This window comes from Microcebus murinus, chromosome 8, assembly GCF_040939455.1.
Source record: "Microcebus murinus isolate Inina chromosome 8, M.murinus_Inina_mat1.0, whole genome shotgun sequence".
In the NCBI taxonomy this organism is placed as follows: Eukaryota; Metazoa; Chordata; class Mammalia; order Primates; family Cheirogaleidae; genus Microcebus; species Microcebus murinus.
The window spans coordinates 24,865,599-24,887,232 of record NC_134111.1 but is presented as its reverse complement, the minus strand read 5'-3'; positions in this window follow the sequence as shown (position 1 = coordinate 24,887,232).

Sequence of the window (21,634 nt, the reverse complement as noted above, 5' to 3'; positions counted from 1 at the left end):
ACTTTTTTGCTAGTTTTAAAGATCATGTTGGTGTAAAGAAGGGTAAGATAAGGGTGAGGCAACCTGTTAGAGGTTGTTACAACAAACCAGGTAAGAGATGGTGAGTTAATGTACTAACAAGTAGGTGCTCAGGATACAACATGTGATAGGAAATGGAATTTTTCATAGTTTAGCAGGCAAGGTAGACAAGCAGATGGTTGTCCTAATGCAGTGCAATATGTTCTGTGCTAATAGTATTTATAAGTTGCAATGATTGCAAAATGCAGGGACCTATTTAGAAACATTGTGATATGCTTTGTGACTCTGACTTGGAGCAATCAAAGGGTCTGCCGATGAGCATTTGACACCCAGATCAAGATGGACACAGGTATATACCAACTTTTATTTTAATAAATTCAAGGATAAAGTACCATTTAACATTGCTAGATTAGAGACCAGAAAAGCCAGACTTCTTTGCTATGTCTTCAACAGTAGCATCAATGAGATCTAAATTTAGATTTATAAAGGGCAGGGGGGTAAATAAGAGGTGCTAGATCACCATTGTTTTCTGTGGCTGAGTATTCATAGCAAACGGGTGTGATGCTCACTGTCTAGGGCAGGCATCCTCAAACTATGGCCCACCAAGAACATTTATCTGGTCTGCTGGATGTTTTTGCCATCGCTGCCTGTCCCGCTTAGCAGCAAACTCCTCCTAGGCACACAGTGCGCATGTGTGGAATGTGTGCTGCACTCTCCAACGGCCCTCCAACGGTCTGAGGGACAGTGGGCTGGCCCCCTGTTTAAAAAGTTTGAGGACCCTTGGTCTAGCTGATGGACACACTTGTAGCTCTGACTCGGGTGGGGTAAAGACAATATATGTAACCGAAACATCTGTACCACTGTAATATTCTGAAATAAAAATCAATTAAATTAAAAAAAAAGAGGCAAGGGGGCCAGGTGTGGTGGCTCATGCCTGTGATCCTAGCACTCTGGGAGGCTGAGGTGAGAGGATCATTTGAGCTCAAGACCAGCCTAAGCAAGAGTGAGACCTCTTCTCTACTAAAAATAGAAAAAAATTAACAGAGTGTTATTGCCCGGGCCTGTACTCCCAGCTACTCAGGAGGCTGAGGCAGGAGGATGGCTTGAGTTTGAGATTGCAATAAGCTACAATGAGGCCACTGCACTCTACCTGAGGTGACAGAATGAGACTTTGCCTTAAAAAAAAAAAAAAGAGGTAGGGGGCTATAATATTTTCTCAATTTTATATAATATTTCAACTTAGTCTATATATAACAGAATCATTTGCTGAAAATCCTCAGGGCCTTCTCTAAGACAATGCAGAGATTGATGACTCTCCTCCCCATGACATTCCTGTTCAATTAGGTAGAGGTCAGAGAGACATCTGCTTCATATTTCAGCAATGAGTATTAAGGACTTCAATGGAAATGAAGTTCCCTAATTTTAGGTCTTGGCACACGCAAAGCAAATTCACCTTTCACTTATTAAGAAAAGCTGACAATTAGATGACTTTCTCTACCAATTTTATTTTCGTTTTTTTTTTCCACTCTCCCTTAATTTATAGCCTTATTTTTTAGTTTGAGCTTCCCTCTCCCACCTTCCTGTTTACCCTCTTTATATACAGCATGACTTGGGATCAAATGCAGTGGAGGGTCTCATTAAATGCTGAGCAGCCAGTTTTGACAAACTCTACTTTCACACAAGTTACACAAGAGAAATACATAATATAATTTTTATGGTTGACTGCCTTGAGAAAATTTAGCACACCAGAAGCATAATTCATTCAAGGCAAAAAAAAAAATCTCTTTAGCTGACTTATTACCTGAGTGCAGCTCTGCTGCTGGAAATAAAGTTTGAAAAGCTTCTACGTATATAAGGAGTACAAATGGATTTGGGTCATCAATAACGTGACTAAGTTCAGAATCAGAGTGTTAAGGGATTTCCCTCTGGCAAATAATAATAGTACTCATTGCGCTTGTGTCGCTGATGTGACAGGGTCCGTGCCCTACATTATGCATATGTTACCTCCTTGTACTCTTCACAGCCCCATCATAGGAACATCATTACCCCACTTACAGATGAGAAAGCTGAGGAACAGAAAGGTAAATAACTCCCACAGGGTCACACGGTTGCTAAGTGTTGACTCCAAGTCTGTTACATTCCATAACCAAAGGCTGTCCTATGACTTCCATGAGATTTTGACTTCTCAACCTCAGAGGTTTGTTCATCATGGCGTGTCTGTAAACCATATATTTGATGCTCTGGCTGTTGTTTGTCAGCGCAAGTGAGAGAGGGTATAAAAAGTACAGCAAGAAGTAGTCTGATCCAAAGAAAAGCAATCAGAATGATTTAGTATCAGAAAACCCAGGCAGTGAATGTTTTAATAGAGCCGTAGATGGTGAAGATGAAGAAGACAGGAGCCAGGGTTGATTCTCATGCTAATGCTCAAGCACATGACACTGTTTATCTCTTGCCAAATCATTCGTTTGCTGTTGTTTGCAAAGTCTAATTGTATCACACTACAGAGTGCAGAATGCTAAGTAAAATGTTTCTTTGCCATATCTATCTATATATAGACAGAGCTTTGATTTCCAAAATCCAATATTTGCATATATCCAATATAGTTATAAAGACAGAACTAAATTGCAGTGGCATTTTAAGAAAGTCATTTAGAAAGTAAATGAGAAATAAATATAGTACATGTAACTAGGGATATATTATGCCCCTTTCTTTTCTGATCCGTGGCCTATTCCCTTCCCTCCTTTGACCATTAATTCGTGTCAACTATATTAGGACTCTTTGTTGTAAGAAAGAAACTCTAAATACTCTTCCTCATGAAACAAAAAGGAAAGAATGTGGTCAGATATCAGAAGAAAAATGAAACCTAGACAACGCAGAGATGTCAGCTAACACTGTTCACTCACCTCTAATCTCAGCCGCTCACTATGATTTGGGGTCTCTCTTTTGCTGATACTCAGTCCACTCAGCAGGCAGTGGATGGTCATTCAGTGACTCCCAAATTTATATGTCAGGAATGTTACACATACGAAAGGACAGAAAATCTCAGTACTAACTTCAGATTTTTGGAAAAGCAACACCATTATTCTCATTTTATTCAAATCTCTACTCTTTATCCATGTTGTGTGGTCAGGTGCTCACAGAGTACAAATATGGCTTTGGTTCCCCCATTGGAGATCTGAGCCCAACTGAGAATCATCCGGAGCAGAACAAGTACTCCAGAAATGATCCAGTGCCCCATCTTTTGCTGATTTATTCAAGTTATGACCTCTGTGCTTAAAATAGCCCCTTGTTTTCAAAGTTCTCTCAAAATATCTTAGCAATAAACCTTATCTGATTATATTTCTTCATCCACAGGAGGAGCCTTGATATAGCTGATGGAATCACTTTGGTTTTCTCACTTATCTGACCAAGGGGGACCACAGCATGACCATTGGGTCAAGGCAATTGATGTCAATTAGAAAAGATTAAATTAGCCACACTGCAGTCTTGCTCAGAGTAGAAAAATTCTGCTTTTCCCTCTTAGCACTTAATTTATGTCCTACTGCCAATCTCTACAACCCTTACATAAGTGCCCTAAATATGTACCATTTAATTGTTAATCATTTTCTCGTGTTCTTTATATTTTTTTGCTCTTTGCCATTAACTGTAGAAAGTAATGCCATCTGTTTTTATACTTGAACCTCTTGAGAACAGGGGCACTACACAAATGCTTTTGCCTAAATACTTGTAAACTCGCAAATGGAAACCCTTAATAATTATCATTTAATGGCAATGATCATGATGAAGATGATAGGGAATAAAATGAAACAATATATGAATCAGTAAAATGATATAATCAGTAACTGAGAATAATAATAAACATTCACATTCCAAGAACATTATGCCTAGACACAAGGCATCTGTTTCCTGTGGCTTAAAGTCCTCAAATCACTTCAAGGAAAGTTAAAATATTTCATGACTTTATTATGCCAAAGTAATAGTTCCATAATGTGGTAGAGATAGTAAAATAATCTAATTGTTTAACCCTTTTCATTTTAAGAAAAAGCAGTTTTATAATAGTTCTCAGGCTAACAAAGTAGACAAATATTCCACTAGAAAAATATTTTATAAAAAACTGACTAAAAAATCACACATGAATAGACTAAAGACATATTTAGTAAACAGAATATAAAGCCCAACATGCAGAATGGCAACTTAGTAGAAAAAAAAATCATCTTGGATAAAATCTATCATAAAATACATTATAGTGTGAAAAAAATATATACATATCCATCTATTAAAACATAAATATAGATACAGTGGTAGAGATAATCTGAACATCTCCAGACATACTGATAAACCTAATTTTTTATTTATATGTGATCAGTGTTAACTATAATGATGAGAAGATTGGGCCAGGTGAGATTTGAACATCGTCTTGGTCAAAGTCAAGGCAACAAAGAGGCAGAGCCTAATTCATGGTCACAAATAGGAGAGAAGGAATAAATTAAGCATGAAGAAGTAAATGAGATAGTAGTGATTGCAGGTGTACCAGGGTTAGTTCTAGGAGGAACAGAAGAATCAGTTAGTGTCTAGGATGTTCCTCACTTGCCTTAAATATCCCAAGTCTGTTAGGGGCTAAATCTTAACCTCTGTGTCATCAGTTGTATCCTCATCCTACCAGAGAGACACAATATCTTCCACAAAGGCAATTCTGCTGGACAAAATGATGTCTCCTCGGGAGCCTCTTTGTATCCGTCTGGTCTGAGAAGGGTCTACTCTCCCTTGGTCCATATTCACTAGATTATTCTTTTCCCAGGTTTCAGCAGTCTTTCTGCTATCACCACCTTAGAACCAGAGCACAGGAATTGATAACTGACCCCTTAAACTCATGTATCACCTCTTGGATAAAATATCCATAACAGACTTTAAAACCCAAAATTTCATTTTATGTATCTGCAGTGGGCTATCTACCAAACAAAGTTGTGTTTCCTTATTCTACTGGGCCTTCAACTTGTCCATTGTTTCCTTATGTAATAATTTTAACTAGAGATTTACATGTAAACTAGATATGAATAAATGAACACACTTGGTGGCAGGAAAGCTATGGACAGAGTCCCCAGTACAACTCTTAGAAAGACTCAGCCTTTGAATGTCTTTTCTTGTGTAGCAAAAAGGGAAATACAAATTAACTTGAACTTAAATTATTGTCTCTGTATTGAATTCCTTTTCTGAGATTGGTCTATACTTTCAGTAAACAATTTCACATAAATATCATAACCTGATGTGCTTCTCTAGTAACCATGATGGAGCTCAAGAATGGTGTTTTACCAGCATCATTTTATTCTGGGCTCCCGAAGGGAATATGTGGTGCCAGCTTTGGGTGTGAGGCAAAACAGGATTTTTAGAGTCTAACACCAACATAGAGAAATATGAAGCCTAAAGGAGCTACAGAAGACATTTACCATGAGCACATTAAGACTATACTTTATAAATGCTCTATAAATTGAGACCAACTTTGAAATACAAAAAAGAAGGGGTTCAGAAACAATTTTCATCTTGTGCATAGCTTTACACATGGAGATGAATTAATATCAATAGGAGAAAGAAAAGTTCTATGCGTAAGTGGAAAGAGTCTAGTCACTTGTAGAGAAGCGAGATAATGTTTTTAAAAAAGTCAGACCAGTATGAGTAAGTGGCTGCTTTGGGAGTGATATATAGGAAAACATTATTATCAGGAAAAACAAGAGAGCTGAGGTCACTCTCTTTCTGTCATACGGCTTCAAATTGTGGCTGTTTATCAAGCAACTTTGGTAGAAAGTAGAAGGGGAGGAGGCTTCAGGTTCAATAAGGAAATAGTATATCTAACAGTATGGTTTTCACCAAAAACATGAGTTCATTTTGTGAGTGGTGGAATTATTGTAGGAATGACTTAGTAACTAAATTCCTAACAAGGGGCTCTCAGGACATAGGGCTATGCATTAATATGTTTCCATATCTGCTTAATGAATTTTTCACTATAAACTTTAGTCATAGGTTAGAGATCACATTCACAAACAAACATGCTTCCAGTATGGAGACAATTATGAGAAGCCTGGAAACCTAAAATCTCAGGATGTGTGAAAAAGGTGGAGAATAAGAAAAGGATCTCCTGGGTAGGTTGACATCAGGTGACAATCTGAACATAAGAGGGTCTCCTCACTGGACCTCCAGAAATGAAAGTTGGGAAATTAGAGAGGGACCAGAGTGCTGAGCTTTTCTGACTTCATGAAAATTAAAACTCTTCATTCCCTAGGGAAGAGGCTGGTTCCATGACAGGATAGAGTGGAGATAGCTAATGGTCGTCTGATGATGCTCATATCCTGTGTGAAGAATTAGAACATCTTGATTATGGAGGAAGTGGGGCAGAGGAACGGGCTGACCAGTCTGTCTCCTGGATTATCTTTAAATTCTAATACCACTATATATAATCTATAACAACTCCAGAGATATCTGACAGCATCATTTAGCCTCTTCCCTTGGGATTCTGTAAGGATCATATGGTTTCTGGCCGGCTGGGTTTCCATGATAATGAGGAACTACTGACCTTGAGAAGAGGACAAGAACATTTCTTTTTACTTTGGGCTCCAGGATGAATCAGAAAGTCAGAACACTAAAGGGCCATCAGAGAAAAATCTTGCCCTTAAGAAAAAATAAAAAAGAGGAAGTGTTTATCTATAAGCCCAAAGATACTCATTTGCAGCTGCTAATAAACTTTGTCTTGTGTACCAACAAGAGAGATAAATAATTTCCAATGAACTAAAAATATTTTCCCAGAGGAAGGTATACAGAAAAAATATATATTTACTAGGATTTTAGTGGTCTGAAAAATTAATATGGTAGGTGGCATAAAGACTAGAGGTGCACCCCATGGAACTGCTTTTGGCTGGAAGTATCAAATGTCAGGAGTAAGGGAGGCAGGAGGGTTTAGGGCATGGAATGTTAGCAGTGCACAATTCCATGGTTTCTGTGACACTCAAAATCACTGGATAAATTAAACTCATAAAATGCATGGCTTGGGCAAGCTTTTTTTTTTTTTTTTTTCATTTGTGGCTAGTGAAAGCAAGAACCTTGTACTACATCTTGTGAAACAGAATTTAAGCAGTAGGTAAGAACCAAAGTGTAGGAAGAAGAGATAACAAAGGAAGGCTGGACATACACAGAAATCCTGGTCAAGATCTGGACTTAACAAGCCATGAAATTGAGAGTTTGAGTCAAATTTGTAGCCATGTTCTGACAAGAAGAGACTCCAAGTAAAATCTGGTTTATATATATCTCAACTTTGTGTTTTAAATGTTCTCTTGATTTGTATCAAGACCTTCCAAGACCCCAAATGCTATGCACTGGTATTTACAATTGGTAGTTACAGCATTAACTTTCACCTTAGATAAATTAAGGTAGCATATTAGTAGTTTTTGGAATTTTTTTCTTGTATGCGATCATTCATTTAGTCATTCATTCATTTATAAGTTCAACTAATAGTGACTGCATTCCTTTGGGGTAGCAGTATTGTGTTGATACTGAAAATGCGGTGATGAACACAAATCTTAGCACTAGACTTAGTGAAGCTGGTAAAATACGGATCAAATAGTCACTAAAGCCAAGGTATAATGACAAATTGTAACATGTATTACCAACGAAAGGAAAGAAAAGAAAAGGTTTTGATGAGAATGCAAGAAGGGCTGTGATTTAGATTGTTGAGCGAATGGGGATAATCTCTGTGGAATTTTTAAAGCAGAGACCTAAAGGATAAGATGTGAATTATTTAAAAAGGACTAAGAAGTAAAGGGACTCCAGGCAGATGAACCATCATATACAAAGCCCCGAGATAAGAAAAAGCAGCCATATATTTGGGGGAATGAAAGAAAGTCACTATGTTGGAAGCACAGAAAACGATGAAGGATTAGTACAGTATAAGTCAGGAGAAGTAGCAAATGGCAGCTAATGCAGGACTTGAAGTCCTTACTAAAGATTTAGATTTTAGATGTAGTACATTTTTTTATTATTTTGTTTTGTCTTTGTTTTTCAGTGTATATTTAGGAGGGCACCACTGAAATTGTTTTAAGGAGAGGAATCTAGGATCTCATTTGCAAATTTAAAGACTATTTTGACATTCTGGCTAGGGGCTAGAGATTTCAAGAGGGACGAGATTAGAAGTCAGATCAGTTCATAGACCATTACATTAGTTCAAGTGTAAGATGATAATGCAAAGCAAAGGGAGAGAGTTGCAGAAAAATGGGCAAAATTGAGCTATAGTTTGAGGAAAGATCAACGTGTCTTGGAGGATTAATTATAGCATGACAGGAAGAGGGAAATTGCACAGAAGCTTGGCCCTTCCACTTATCTTGTGAGACATGAGGAAAGTTACTTAATCTCTCCATACCTCAACATACTCATCCATCAAATGAGTACTATGCTAGTTCTTTCCTAATGTCTATACAAATATTATATAGTAGTCAACTACTGATCTCCAAAAGACCACCAGAAACACATTTTAATAAAGCAAAGCTTACTTTAGTAGACTTAACTGCAGTTGGGAGGACATTGTCTTGACAGAGTCTTAGTGTTTTCTCAGAACAGGGATGATGACTAAAGAAGATACATAATTTTAGACCCTGAATTGAATGATTTTTAAGGTGAATCTTGCAAGATGAGAAACTGGTTAGGACTGGGCAGAGTTTATCACTTAACAGCTTTGGATTGACGGGCATAGGAAGGTAAACAGCTTACCTTGATGAGCAAGTAATTACTCCTTAGGGGTTAATTATTATATTTGATTCAGTCTTATCTTCCAGGAGCAGGTAGTTAGTTTTTGTTGTTGTTTTCTCAGCATTGTTTAACATGTCTATTGAAAACTTTGTCCATGGCAGAACTGTTTCATATGGGACCAGGTATTATTTCCAAATCCCTGTAGGATGTCACCATTCAGAATTTGAGAATGAGAAATTGGGATGCACAGAGATTCTTAGAACTTCTTGAAAACATAGGCATTCCAATTTATTTACATGTTCTTAGATAATTATGAGTTATTGTAATAATAAACTGGATTAAGTTTCTGTGATAAGGGTATATTAAAACTTTCAAGATTTTAAAAGAATTATGACAAGTGCATGCTTTATTATTAAAATGAACCAATACCTTATGACAAAATTATATATTTTAATCACATTCAAATTGATCTCTACCTGACATAGATATTTCATAAAAGAAGGGAATGTTGAAAAAATAAATGTCAAATTATAATAATTTTAAAAGTGATAAAAGGGATACAATAAATATTTAATATTTAAATGTTATTCTGAAAACTAAATTTTAGAAGAAAGCATTGTTGTCTTCAAGTTGGGTCCTAAAGTATATATTGCTTCTTATAAACTCATTTTATTTTTTAACTATAAAAATATTTTGTGTGCTTGAGCTGATTTTAGTGCTATGGAAATAAATATTGCTTTTGCTAATTCAAATTTCGGATTTGTGTTGAATTTATGTTAGAGTATTCTCCAATAACATCCACATCTGCTTCTCTTTGCATCTCTTGTTATTTACAAGTAACTGTAAACTAAAGTAACTGTTTAAACACAGAAAATCACCAGTGAATACTATTGGATATTATTAAAATAACCTAACATTGAATTCTCTTAGCAAGAGTAATGGAACTACACAGTCACAGCTCAAAATTGCCAATTTAAGAACTTATTTTGCTTCTAAAACTTGTTATTTCCTGGAGTGCCACTTATAGGATTTGTACGAAACATGCAATGCCTGTAGACTTATTAATATTTATTTTATTTATAAGAAGGATTCACCATTAGCAGCATCCAGGACCATGAAAACACAGAATGCGGCAACAACTATGAGCAAGGCTTGGTGATTAAATCAAGACCAATGCCTCTTCCCAGAAATGTTCACTTTTATCCTTCAACTCTAAGTGTCAGTGCATGCAGCTCTTTGCCTTCAATGTGACACTAGCGCCTTCCTTTGAACCAATGTTTATTTTCATTCTAACAGGAACATTATAACAGTTTTACAGTTGTTCGGATTTCTTGACTGGTTTTCTTTGGGATTTGAAAACACTTTCAAATTTCCAGAGATAATGCACAATTTCAAGGAATTTGTGCTTGGAAATACCAGGCACAAGAAAGGATCTTGGCTCCCATTACTATTGAAAACAGGCTACAAGATTATGTTTGCTTTGGTTCTAAAAGCTGATGACATTAAGCGCTTAAAACAACACCTAACACATATTAAATGACCCAGAATTTCAGTAATTCTTATTATCATTTGGATGAAGTTGTCACTTACTGAGAGAAGGGTCTGGTTGGAAAGAGAGAGGGGGAGTGATGAGTTGAGTTTGGGGTGTTAAGTTTAGAAAACCTGCGTGATACTCAAGTGCAGAAATCAAGGAGGTAGTTGGGCCTGGGGTCTGTAGATAATAAAAGTTCGGTGTGGAGATATAAATACTATTGCTACATAGATAGTGTGTAAAGCCATGAATGAGGATAAGGTCACATACATAGACAATGGACCACAAGACAAAAAGAGGGCTAGGCTCAAGTACTGAAATGGAGACCTGATCACTCGTGCGTCCCCTGAACTGCACTTTCACACCCACCTTATTTTATCTTCTCAGTACAAATGAGCTGTTCCTTAGTTTTCTCAATAGCATGCTATCTGGGCTTGAAAAATTGCTCATGGCTTATGTACTAACGAATCTAAGAAGAGTTGTTGATGTTCCAGCTTTTTTCAGCTTTTTGGTTCTTGATGGGATGAAGTGATGATGTCTAAGCTTCTTGCATGCCAGCCCGAAGTAACCAAAAGTAAACAATTTTTTTAAACCAAAAGTTAAAATTTTTTTTTGAGAGAAAGCATTGAGTAATCAAGAAAAATACAAATGCCTTTTGTGTTATCATTTATTTTACATATTTTCTATAGCTTAGCTTTATTGGTCATGCAGAAATATCACAAGATGGGACCAGAAGATTTATATTGTAATTTATCTAAAATAATTTTACTGTGAATGCCCACTATAATTTTGGACAAATTACTATATCCCTATGATTTTCATCTGAAAATTAAATGTAATAATATTGGCCCAGATGCCTGTAACTTGTTGGTAGAACAAAACAAAACAAAACAAAGGGGAATGTGCTTGACAAATTAAAATTGCTTAAAGAATTAAATCTTTTATTGGCATGAATAATTGATAGACATGTTTTCAGAGAGACAATACTTATTTTTTCTTTCCTAGTTATAGTTTTTATGTTTAATGACACACATAATTACTATTTTTTTCTTTTTTTATTTCAGCATATTATGGGGGTACAAATGTTCAGGTTATGTGTGTTGCCTTCCCCCCCTTCCCTCTCCCCTGGTGTCAGAGCTTCAAGTGTGTCCATCCCCCAGATGGTGTGCATCACACTCATTATGTATATATATATATATATACCCATCCCCTCCTCCCCCCTACCACCTACACGATACTCGATAAATGTTATTCCTATATGTCCACTTAGGTGTTGATCAGTGAAACCAATTTGCTGGTGAGTACACGTGGTGCTTACTTTTCCATTCTTGGGATACTTCACTTAGTAGAATGGGTTCATTTATTTTCTTAAAAGAAGTGACATTTTTGTCAACTCTGAGTATTATAGACTGAATGTTTCTGTTCCCCCCAAAATTCATACGTTGAATTCCTAAGCTCCAATGTAACTGTACGTGGAGATAGGACCTGCAAGGGAGTAATGAAGGCTAAATGTAGTCATAAAGGTGTGGCCCTAATCTGATAACATTAGTGTCTTTGTAAGAAGAGACATAGGAGAACACTCTTTCTCTCTTTCTCCCTGCGAATGTACAGAAAAAGGTCATGGGAACACACATGAAGAAGGTGGCTTCCTGCAAGTCAGGAAAAGTTCTGTTATGACAAACCAAACCCTGCAGTGGTTCTCCATCTGAGATTTCTAGCCTTCCACACTGTGAGAAATAACTTTCTGTTGCTTAAGCCACCCAGCCTGTGGTATTTTGTTATGGCAGTTGGAGCTGACTACTACACTGAGTAATTATGTATCAGTGGTCCCCAACCTTTTTGGCACCAGGGCCCAGTTTCATGGAAGACAATTTTTTCACAAAGTGGGGTGGAGTTGGAGAGGGCAGAGCAATGGGGAGCAGCTGTAAATACAGATGAAGCTTCACTTTCTGGCTCCAGCAGCTCATCTCCTGCTGTGCAGCCCAGTTCCTAAGTTTCATGGAACACAATTTTTCCACAGACGCAGGGTAATGGAGCTCGGGTGAATATGTGTGGCTCAGTTCCTAACAGGCTGTGGACAGGTACTGGGCTGCAGCCTGGGAGTTGGAGACCACAGTATTAGATAATTGTTTTCTGTGCTCCACAAATTTCTTGTAACATTATTATTATACTTATGCTAGATCAAAATTATATTTACATTGTAGTTCTCATAAACTGATTATAATCTTTGAGGACTAGAGCTATATCACATTCAAGTTTGCATGCCCATTAGCAAGTATACTGTTAGGCATAGTAGATGCTTAGAAAGTACTAGCTGCACAAATGAATGTGGTATAAAAGCTATAGCTCTAGTATCATAAAAGAATGTGTGTATGTATGTATGTGTGTGTATGTTTTTCAGTTTTTGTCTATGTCCTACTTCTTTATTGTTGTTTTCCTTAAAAATTATTTTTATTGATATATCTTAGATGTACATATTTTTGTGGTACATGTGATATTAAAAATTTAATACATTCACATAATTACATCAGGGTAATTGGGATTTCCATCACCTTAAATATTTATCTTTTATTTATGCTAGGAACATTTGAATTATTCTTTTCTAGCTATTTTGAAATGCATAATTGATTAATGTTAACAATAGTTACCCTACTGGTCTATCAAACACCAGATGGATCCATTTTAAGATTTAATTTTATATTGCTGTTGTTGTTGTTGTTTTGCTGGTTTAATTTTATAATTTTGCTAACAATGCTTTAACATGATCCACACTTCATGGTGAGTTGGATTTGTTGCTATAAGATATTATATCCTAAATCATTATTCTTCAATAGATTTTTCTTCTCTAATGAATAAATTGGGTAACACGGAAAGCACTGATTTCGGAATAAGCAACTACTGCATGTTGGATACAAAGTCAAGAGTGTAATTTGTCACAAAGAGGAGAAGGATGAAGGAGCAGTATTCAGGCATGCATGATTAAACCATAAAGAACCAGAATTCTACAAAACTCTTCTACACACAAGAGTGACATGAGGAGAATAGAGACCAATATTACATGAATACAACAGCCAGTAGGAGGACACATTAGAATATAAAAGAGGTGTGCCCTTACATTTTTAAAATGGATTGGCTTTAGAAGTTGTCAATATGTTTCACCTAAGCCAGAAAAAGATGAAAGAGAAAGAAAGCAAGTAAGCAAGAAAGACAATGTGTGTGTGTCTGTGTGTGTGTGTGTGATGTTATGGGAGCAAAGGAAGGCATAACCAAACCAGAAGATGGTATGGAGACTCTTGATTCCACTGTCAGTGTTCAGTGACTTCAGTGAAGGTAGCCTTGATGACTGTGCTAGATTATTGATATGAATCAAAAGCAAGGTAACCAATATCCTGTGACTCATTAACTAGTAATAACACTTAGGAGAGGCAATCTTTAGTTAAAATGATATTTCCTAATCTAGTATTCAACTATCCCTGATCTTTCTGTTGGATGTTCACAAATGTACTGTGAAAAAATGAAAAAGCATTTTGAAGTCAAATGAATTAGAGAACAACAACAACAACAAAAAATACAAAGCATTAATGAAACGAGAATTTGGACCTTTGAAAATATAAACAAAATTGACAGACATCTTACTAGATTAACCAAGAATAGAAAAGAGAGGACCCAAATAAGCTCAATCAGAAATGAAAAAGGCGAGATATTACAACTGATGCTACAAAAATACAAAATATTATCCATGAATACTATGTAAATCTCTAAGTGCATAAACTAGAGAATATAGAGGAAATGGACAAGTTTCTGGAAACACACAACCTCCCAAGACTCAACCAGAAAGAAATAGAACTCCTAAATAGACCAATAACAATCGGTAAAATTGAATCAGTATTAAAAAACCTCCCAAACAACAACAACAAAAAGTCCTGGACCAGATGGATTCACAGCCAACTTCTATCCGACCTAAAAGAAAACCTGGTACCGATAATAGAGAAATCATTCCATACATTGAGAAGGAGGAATTCCTCCCTAACTCATTCTATAAGGTCAGCATCACCTTGATTCCAAAGCCAGGAAAGAACACAAGAAAACTACAGAACAATATCCTTTATGAATGTAGATGCAAAAATCCTCAAAAAATGCTAGCAAACCAAATTCAATAATATATTTTTAAAAATCCACCATAACCAAGTGGGCTTCATCCCAGGTATGCAAGAATAATTCAACATACGTAAATCAATAAATGTGATTCATCACATAAGCAAAAGTAAAAACAAAGATCATATGATCATCTCAATAGATGCAGAAAAGCATTCAATAAAATCTATCACCGTTTCATGATAAAAACCCTCAACAAACTATACATAGAAGGAACATACTTCAGAATTATAAAAGTGATATATGACAAACCCACAGCCAACACCATACTGAATGGGGAAAAGTTGAAAGTATACCCACTAATAGCTATAACAAGGCAAGGATGCCCATTGTCACCACTCCTATTCGACATAGCACTAGAAGTCCTAGCCAGAGCAACCAGGCAAGAAAAGAATATTTCCTGAGTATCCAACTCAGGAAAGAGGAGGTCAAAAATCACTCTTCAATGATAATATGATCTTATATCTAGAAAAAACTGAAGATTCCATCAAGAGTTTCCTGGAATTAATAAATATATTAAGTAAAGTCTCAGGATACAAAATCAATGCATGTATAGCAATAGCATTTCTACATACTAATAATAGTCAATCCAAGAGTCAAATCAAAGACTCAATACCATTCACAATAGCTGCAAAGAAAATAAAATTCTTAAGAATATACTTAACCAAGGAGGTGAACGATCTCTATGAGGAGAACTATTAAACTCTAATGAAATAAATCACAGAGAATACAAACAAATGGAAAAGCATATCATGCTCATGGATAGGTAGCATCAATATTGTTAAAATGTCCATACTACCCAAAGTGATTTATAATTCAATGTAATCCCCATCAAGTTACCAAAGTCATACTTCACAGAACTAGAAAAAATATTTCTATGCTTGGTTTGGAACCAGAAAGGAGCCCAAATAGCCAAAGCAATCTTGAGTAAAAAGAACAAATCTGAAGGCATCACTTTACTAGACTTCAAACTATACTATAAGACTATAGTAACCAAAACAGCATGGAATTGGCACAAAGATGGAGATATAGACCAACAGCACAGGACAGAGAACCCAGGTATAAAACCATCTACCTATAGTTAACTAATCTTTAACTAAGCAGGCAGCAACATGTACTGGGGTAAAGAAGCCCTATTCAATAAATGTTGCTGGGAAAATTGGATAACCACATGCAGAAGAATGAAACCAGACCCCTACCTCTCACCACTCACAAAAATTAATTCAAGATAGACAAAAGGCAGATGTAAGGCATGAAACCATAAGAATTCTAGAGGAAAATGTAGGAAAAACTCTTTTAGATATTGGCCTAGGCAAAGAATTTATGAAAAGGACCCCAAAGGCAATCATGGCAATAATAAAACTTAATAAATGGAATTTGATTAAACTAAAAAGCTTCTTTACAGCTAAGGAAACAGAGCAAAAAGATGACCTACAGAATGGGAGAAAATATTCACAAGCTACATATCAGGTATAGGGCTAAGACCCAGAATTTACAAAGAACTCAAGCAAATCAGCAAGAAAAAAACAAACAACCCTATTAAAAAGTGAGAGAAAGACATGAATTCCATTAGATTGACAGAGGCAAAGAAACTTCATTTAGAATAGGGAAGTCTTGGCACAATTCTTCAGGAATGTACATTGTGAGTCTTTGGAGAAGGGCAGGTGTTGCTAGAGTGTTGTATTTTATTAAACAATGGAACCCTACCAAAAACAGCATCTATCAACACTCAATTAAAAAGTGATGAATTAGAATCTCTTGATACTCTATAACTTTTGTTGAGATTTGAGATCTTTGTGAATGATTTTCAAATAACATATTTTCACTAAAACTCTATAATGAAAACCTTTGGCTTAGTAGCAATGAACACATCAGACACTCAGATATTGATTACTAAATATCATTTTCCAATAAAAGGAACCACGATTCCTTGGAGAACTGGTTGACTAAGGTCTGGGGCATGAAAAATGCAAGAGAAGCCTATAGCATCTTGCCGAGCCAGAAAGCAAAGAAATTGAAAAATAAATAAAAATGATGGGAACATATCAAAAGGGCACAGGAGCTAACCTGAAAGAATCCCCAATGGTTAACGTTGAAATGACTAGAACAATAAAATAAACAATGATAGCATTGATTATAATCCAAAAGATAAAATTAATATTTATAATAAATTAATAAAATGAATGAATGAAGAAAGAAAGAATAATAGCACTTTACTGAAAAAATCCAATTAATACATGTAGAAGAAATGAGGGAAATATAAAATTGCCACTAAACACCACAGTAATATTTATCAAGCAAGTTTCTCCAATGGATTATAAAATGAGTGGGTGAAAGTTTAAGCAGAAACTAGATATTCATGTGGTCTCAAAGTATCTCTAGTAAGGTATCTTGTAATTACAAAGAGAAAAACAGTGACTCTACAGTTGAGGATTCTAAAAGACAGATCAAGATTAACATAACCATTAACACATATGAACATCACATACCACTTAGTACAATCCCTGAGAATAGCACATTGTCTTTACAGCATCCTTTCTAGTAATCTATAACCTAAATTTAAGAATGAGAGAACATTAATAAAACCCAAATTGAGACACATTCTACAAAATAATTAACCAGTACTCTTCAAAGTGTCTATATCATGAAATATGAGAAGAAACTATACTTGTACAGATTGAAGGAAACTAAGGAGACACAAGAACAAAATGGAATATATGCTTCTGCATTAGATTCTGGATCAGATAAAGAAAGCATTTTCTTGAAGAATCTGATGAAATCTGAGTAAGTTCTGGACCAAGATTAAATTCTTAGTTTCAGTACATGTCTTCTGTTTTTTTTAATGTTAATGAAAGGGGGAAGCTGGGGAGAAAGTACAGGAAAATTCTTTTTGCAGTATGCAACTCTCAGGCAAGTCTAAAATTTTCTCAAAAATTTATGACAAAATATAATAAAAAATTTACAATAAGAAGCTGAGAGTACAATAAATAAATAACTAAATAAAGGCTTTGACATGACAGTATTTAGACATGGTTAATATCAGCAGGATTCTAGCATGACTATCCCTAAAGCTGAGTTTGTCACCTGTATTAAACATTGCCACTGTAATTATAGAACAGGGAGATTTCTATTTTGCTTCAGACTGAGAAAAATTAATAGTTTTGCTTTTTGCCATTCTGACTTATTTTTCTTTGTAATTCAAATTATGTTGTTCATCTTACAGCAATTGTTTCATACATCTCCCTAAACCCCTAATTCTACTGATTCCAACAAGATGACAATGAAAAATCCATAGGATATTATGTATGACTCCTCTCAGTTATAATTTGCAAAGTTAAAACTTAATATATCAAGATAATAAAATGTTATAGCTTTTAGTTCAAGCAAAAACTATAAAAATTGAAGATATCAGAGTACACGTAATCATACTATGCATGAAATTGCCTATTTAGAAAGAGAAATAGTAAAGTGATAATTGTTATGATGCTAAAATCTCTGAATAGAAATTGCCACATTGTCAGCAAAGCCAAAATTTCCGGTTGGTTTATCAATAAGATTGTAATTTTCTTTGCACTGCACTGTACTGTCTACTGCCTTCTGATGTATTTCACCTCTTCTACCTGCACAGGAAGCTGAATTTCTCTAAGAGGATTCAATGTCTGGGCAGCTAGTCCAATGCTCATGCCCACATTTTGTTCGAGTGAACTGAGTTTAAAATAATCATCGAGGGCAGTGAGGGAAAAGAGCTGACAGTTCTGCATAAGAACTGATAGAGAACTGGCCCTGCTAAGCACATGATCCTATTTTGTAGGGCTCTTAGGATTGGAGAGAGCTTACAGGCACACCGTGTGCACACATTCAAATCTCAGGTATCTTCAGCTCCTGCTAGCTGCCTCTACAAATCACTGACAGATCTAGAAAGGGGCAGTCAACTAAATCTCAGGACTCAGTATAATCTCTGAGTCATGATACCCTAGGAATAACCTTAGGAGGAATGTTTAGCTATTGGTTGAGAGATGGCACATCTCAGGACAAAAGGAGCTTTTGAGGTGTACCTGGGCTTTCTCTGAAGCTGTGGCACTAGCTCGGTTTATTCTCAGTCTTCCAGGAACTCTATCATGGAATGTACATTATATGACCTTAAAATAATTAAAGAATTTCCATCGTCCTTCTTTCTTTATGGATGCAAATAATCTTTTTTTTTTCTTTTTTAATAGCAGAAATGATGTAGCTGTGGACCTTTAAGGCTTGAACATCGGTGTTCTCTTTTTCTAGACTCACCGGAAACCTGAGATACTCCTTATTTGTAAGGGAAATAGGAGATCAACTCTATAGAGATAGCTACAAATTCTAAGTGGTTTTTTTAAAAAAAAATTCCCCAAACCAACCGAAATAAATTTATGGGACTATTTATTGTGCTTTATTGGGAAGAATTCACCTGCTGAATGGACTAGTCCTAGTTTCCCAATTTTTAAACAAGCCCTCCGTGTTCAAGCTATTATTTCTCCATGTTCTGCTGAGAAACATGAGAGGGGGACATGCGTATAGGCACCTCTTGGGAGCTAAAAATTCAGCTGCTTCTTTCTGGTCCCAAATGTCTTTCTCAATTTTCCATTCCAATAATTATCGTGGGCAACTTCAGGGCCAGATGTGTAATTGCTTACTTAAGGTAAAAAGGACCTTAGCTGGAGCCCTGTGTCACATTCTGCCTGCCTTTTTATTGGAGTCAGGCTTGCCCAAGAACATGTTTTATGCTTTAACAGTGTTTGGCCCAGTGCCTGCTTTGTACTTGGCCGCCTCTGTCCTTAATCTTTCCTTTGGCACTTGTGCTTGGGAGGCCTTTTCCGGACCGTAGTCCTCTATGTTTCGTAGGTGCCTGCCCTCGTGTCTGCCCATAACATTCTCCTCAGCCCTGCTGTATGGCATGAATCCTTTGAAAGATTGCCTGGGATTTTTGACTTTGGTTAATCTGCATCATATAAATTTAAATTATTATGTTCCTTTCCCTTCAGTTAATAAAGGGAAGTCAACTTAACTGTCACACAGCACAGTATTTTCTGTTCTTCATACTGTAAGATTCTCTTCTAGGTAGGAGAATTGATATCCAAATATCAAATCCTAGCCATTGCTCTCAGTCGATAGCTAATATAAATTATATTCATATTGTTAATTAATATTCATTGGTAAGTAGGAAACTTAGGAATCACATTTCAAGTAACAAAAAACTTTTTTGGACTCCAAAAAGAACAATAAAAACCATAAAAACCCTTGGAAAATTATTGAATGGATTTTGAGTTATCACAGGTAATCTAAGGAGAAAAAATACAACTGGAATTATAAGCCATTAGAGACTTAGACAATTTCTGTTATCCATTCTCTCTTCCTATCCCTCTTCTATATCCCACACCACTCCACAGCCAGATACTCTGTGTACTTATTTCATTTATTCTTCTTTTTCTCTAAAGTGCTTCAGTTTCTGCTTTCAAGTAAACCTCAACCTCAACTCTCATGGCTTCTTAATTCTTCTGCAAATACACCCTAAGTGTCTGAGTGACAATTCCAAAGTCTCTGCCAAAAGAATCACACTGGGCATCTTGGCTTAGGTGTTCATCCCTGGTCCAATTAGTACGGGCTATGGGTTGGCTGCCTACTTTCTCAGCAATTGTGTATAAGGAGACTTCCAGAAAAGAGGACCAGATACCCAGCTAACACTATGACACAACTGCTTGGTTTATAACTTTTAGTGATAGACTCCAGTTTTTCACCTCATTGAAAGAAGTAACTTTGCATATCCTTTATGTTGGTTTTACATGTCACTGTCTCCTTCCAACCAAAAAGGTAGCAAATTATTTGAATGCATTTGGTACATTTAAGTTATTGCCAATGAGATTTCCTCTTCTGCTACAGGAATTCATTTCTAAACGAAATTTCTTCTTTCTCTTTTTCAAAACATTAATTGTCACACATTAGGCCAAGACCATTTTCAAGATTGCTTTTACTAGAGTTAAGAGTATAAGGGTAATCTTCTGGAAGAATTTGTGGTCAGTGATGTTATATATGTGCTTCCCTATTCAGTGGTTCTCAAATTTCAGCAGGCATAAGAGTGACCCGAAGGACTTGTTAGAACAGAGATTGCTGGACACCAACCCCAGAGTTTCTGATCCAAGTCTAGGCAGGGCCTGAGAAATTTGCATTTCTGGCAAGTTCCCAGGTGATGTGGATGTTGTTATTTCTGCAATCATCTTTTGAGAACCACTAACCTAATCCATCTTTATTCTTATTGAACGGGAAAATAGCCAAGAAAATGTATTATGTTTTACCATTGGGGTCCAGGTGTGAGAAGTATGTTCCCTTGTTTCACAACATATGTCCATATTCTAAAATCCTCTGGCTGTCAACACGGAAAAGACCTTTGAGATCATCAAGGCCTGCCTTTCCTAAACATGTTCATAATATGTTAATGTGCTGGACCACTTCCATGTACTATCTTCTCTCTTATGTTCTTAGTATCTTTATTTTACTTACACAAGATAATTTATATTACTTCCTCAGATGCCAAAGAACATTTTTTCCTTTAAATTGAAGGTAACTACAGAAAATAAATTTTAAATGTTACTTAGTTTTAAAAATAAAGTATGACTATAGGTGATGACTATAGGTGATTACAAATCAAATAGCTTCAAAAATACACATGCAAAAATAAATTATTCATTGAGAATAGAAATGCTTATAATTCATTCTTAATAAATGGGTAATCATCTCAATAATACTTTGCTTAAGATAGAAAAGAGATTTGATAACATTGAGTTAATTCATTTATTTTGGTTGTGATATTTTCTTCCACTGAGAATCCCAATGCATATGTGTGTGCAGTCAGAGCAAAAGAGATCTCAGAACTTCCTTTGAAAGGGTCGGATATTAATATTTATTCCCACTATTGTAATGCAAGTTATTTTGTTCAACCAACAGAGTTTCAAGAAGACCTCTGAAGCCATCTCCAGAGCTGCTCTACTGAGTTTGCAATGTGAAGGAAAAACAAAGTTTCTTTTCTCCTACACTGTCATACTCTTTTAAGAAAAACTTATGGAAATCATGTTATTCACATTTTTTCATAATGCTCAAAAATGCCTTCACTGAGTTAGCTGATAAGTATAGTCAGGTTCTTCCGTGAAGAATATTCTTTAGTTTAATTGAATGAATGAA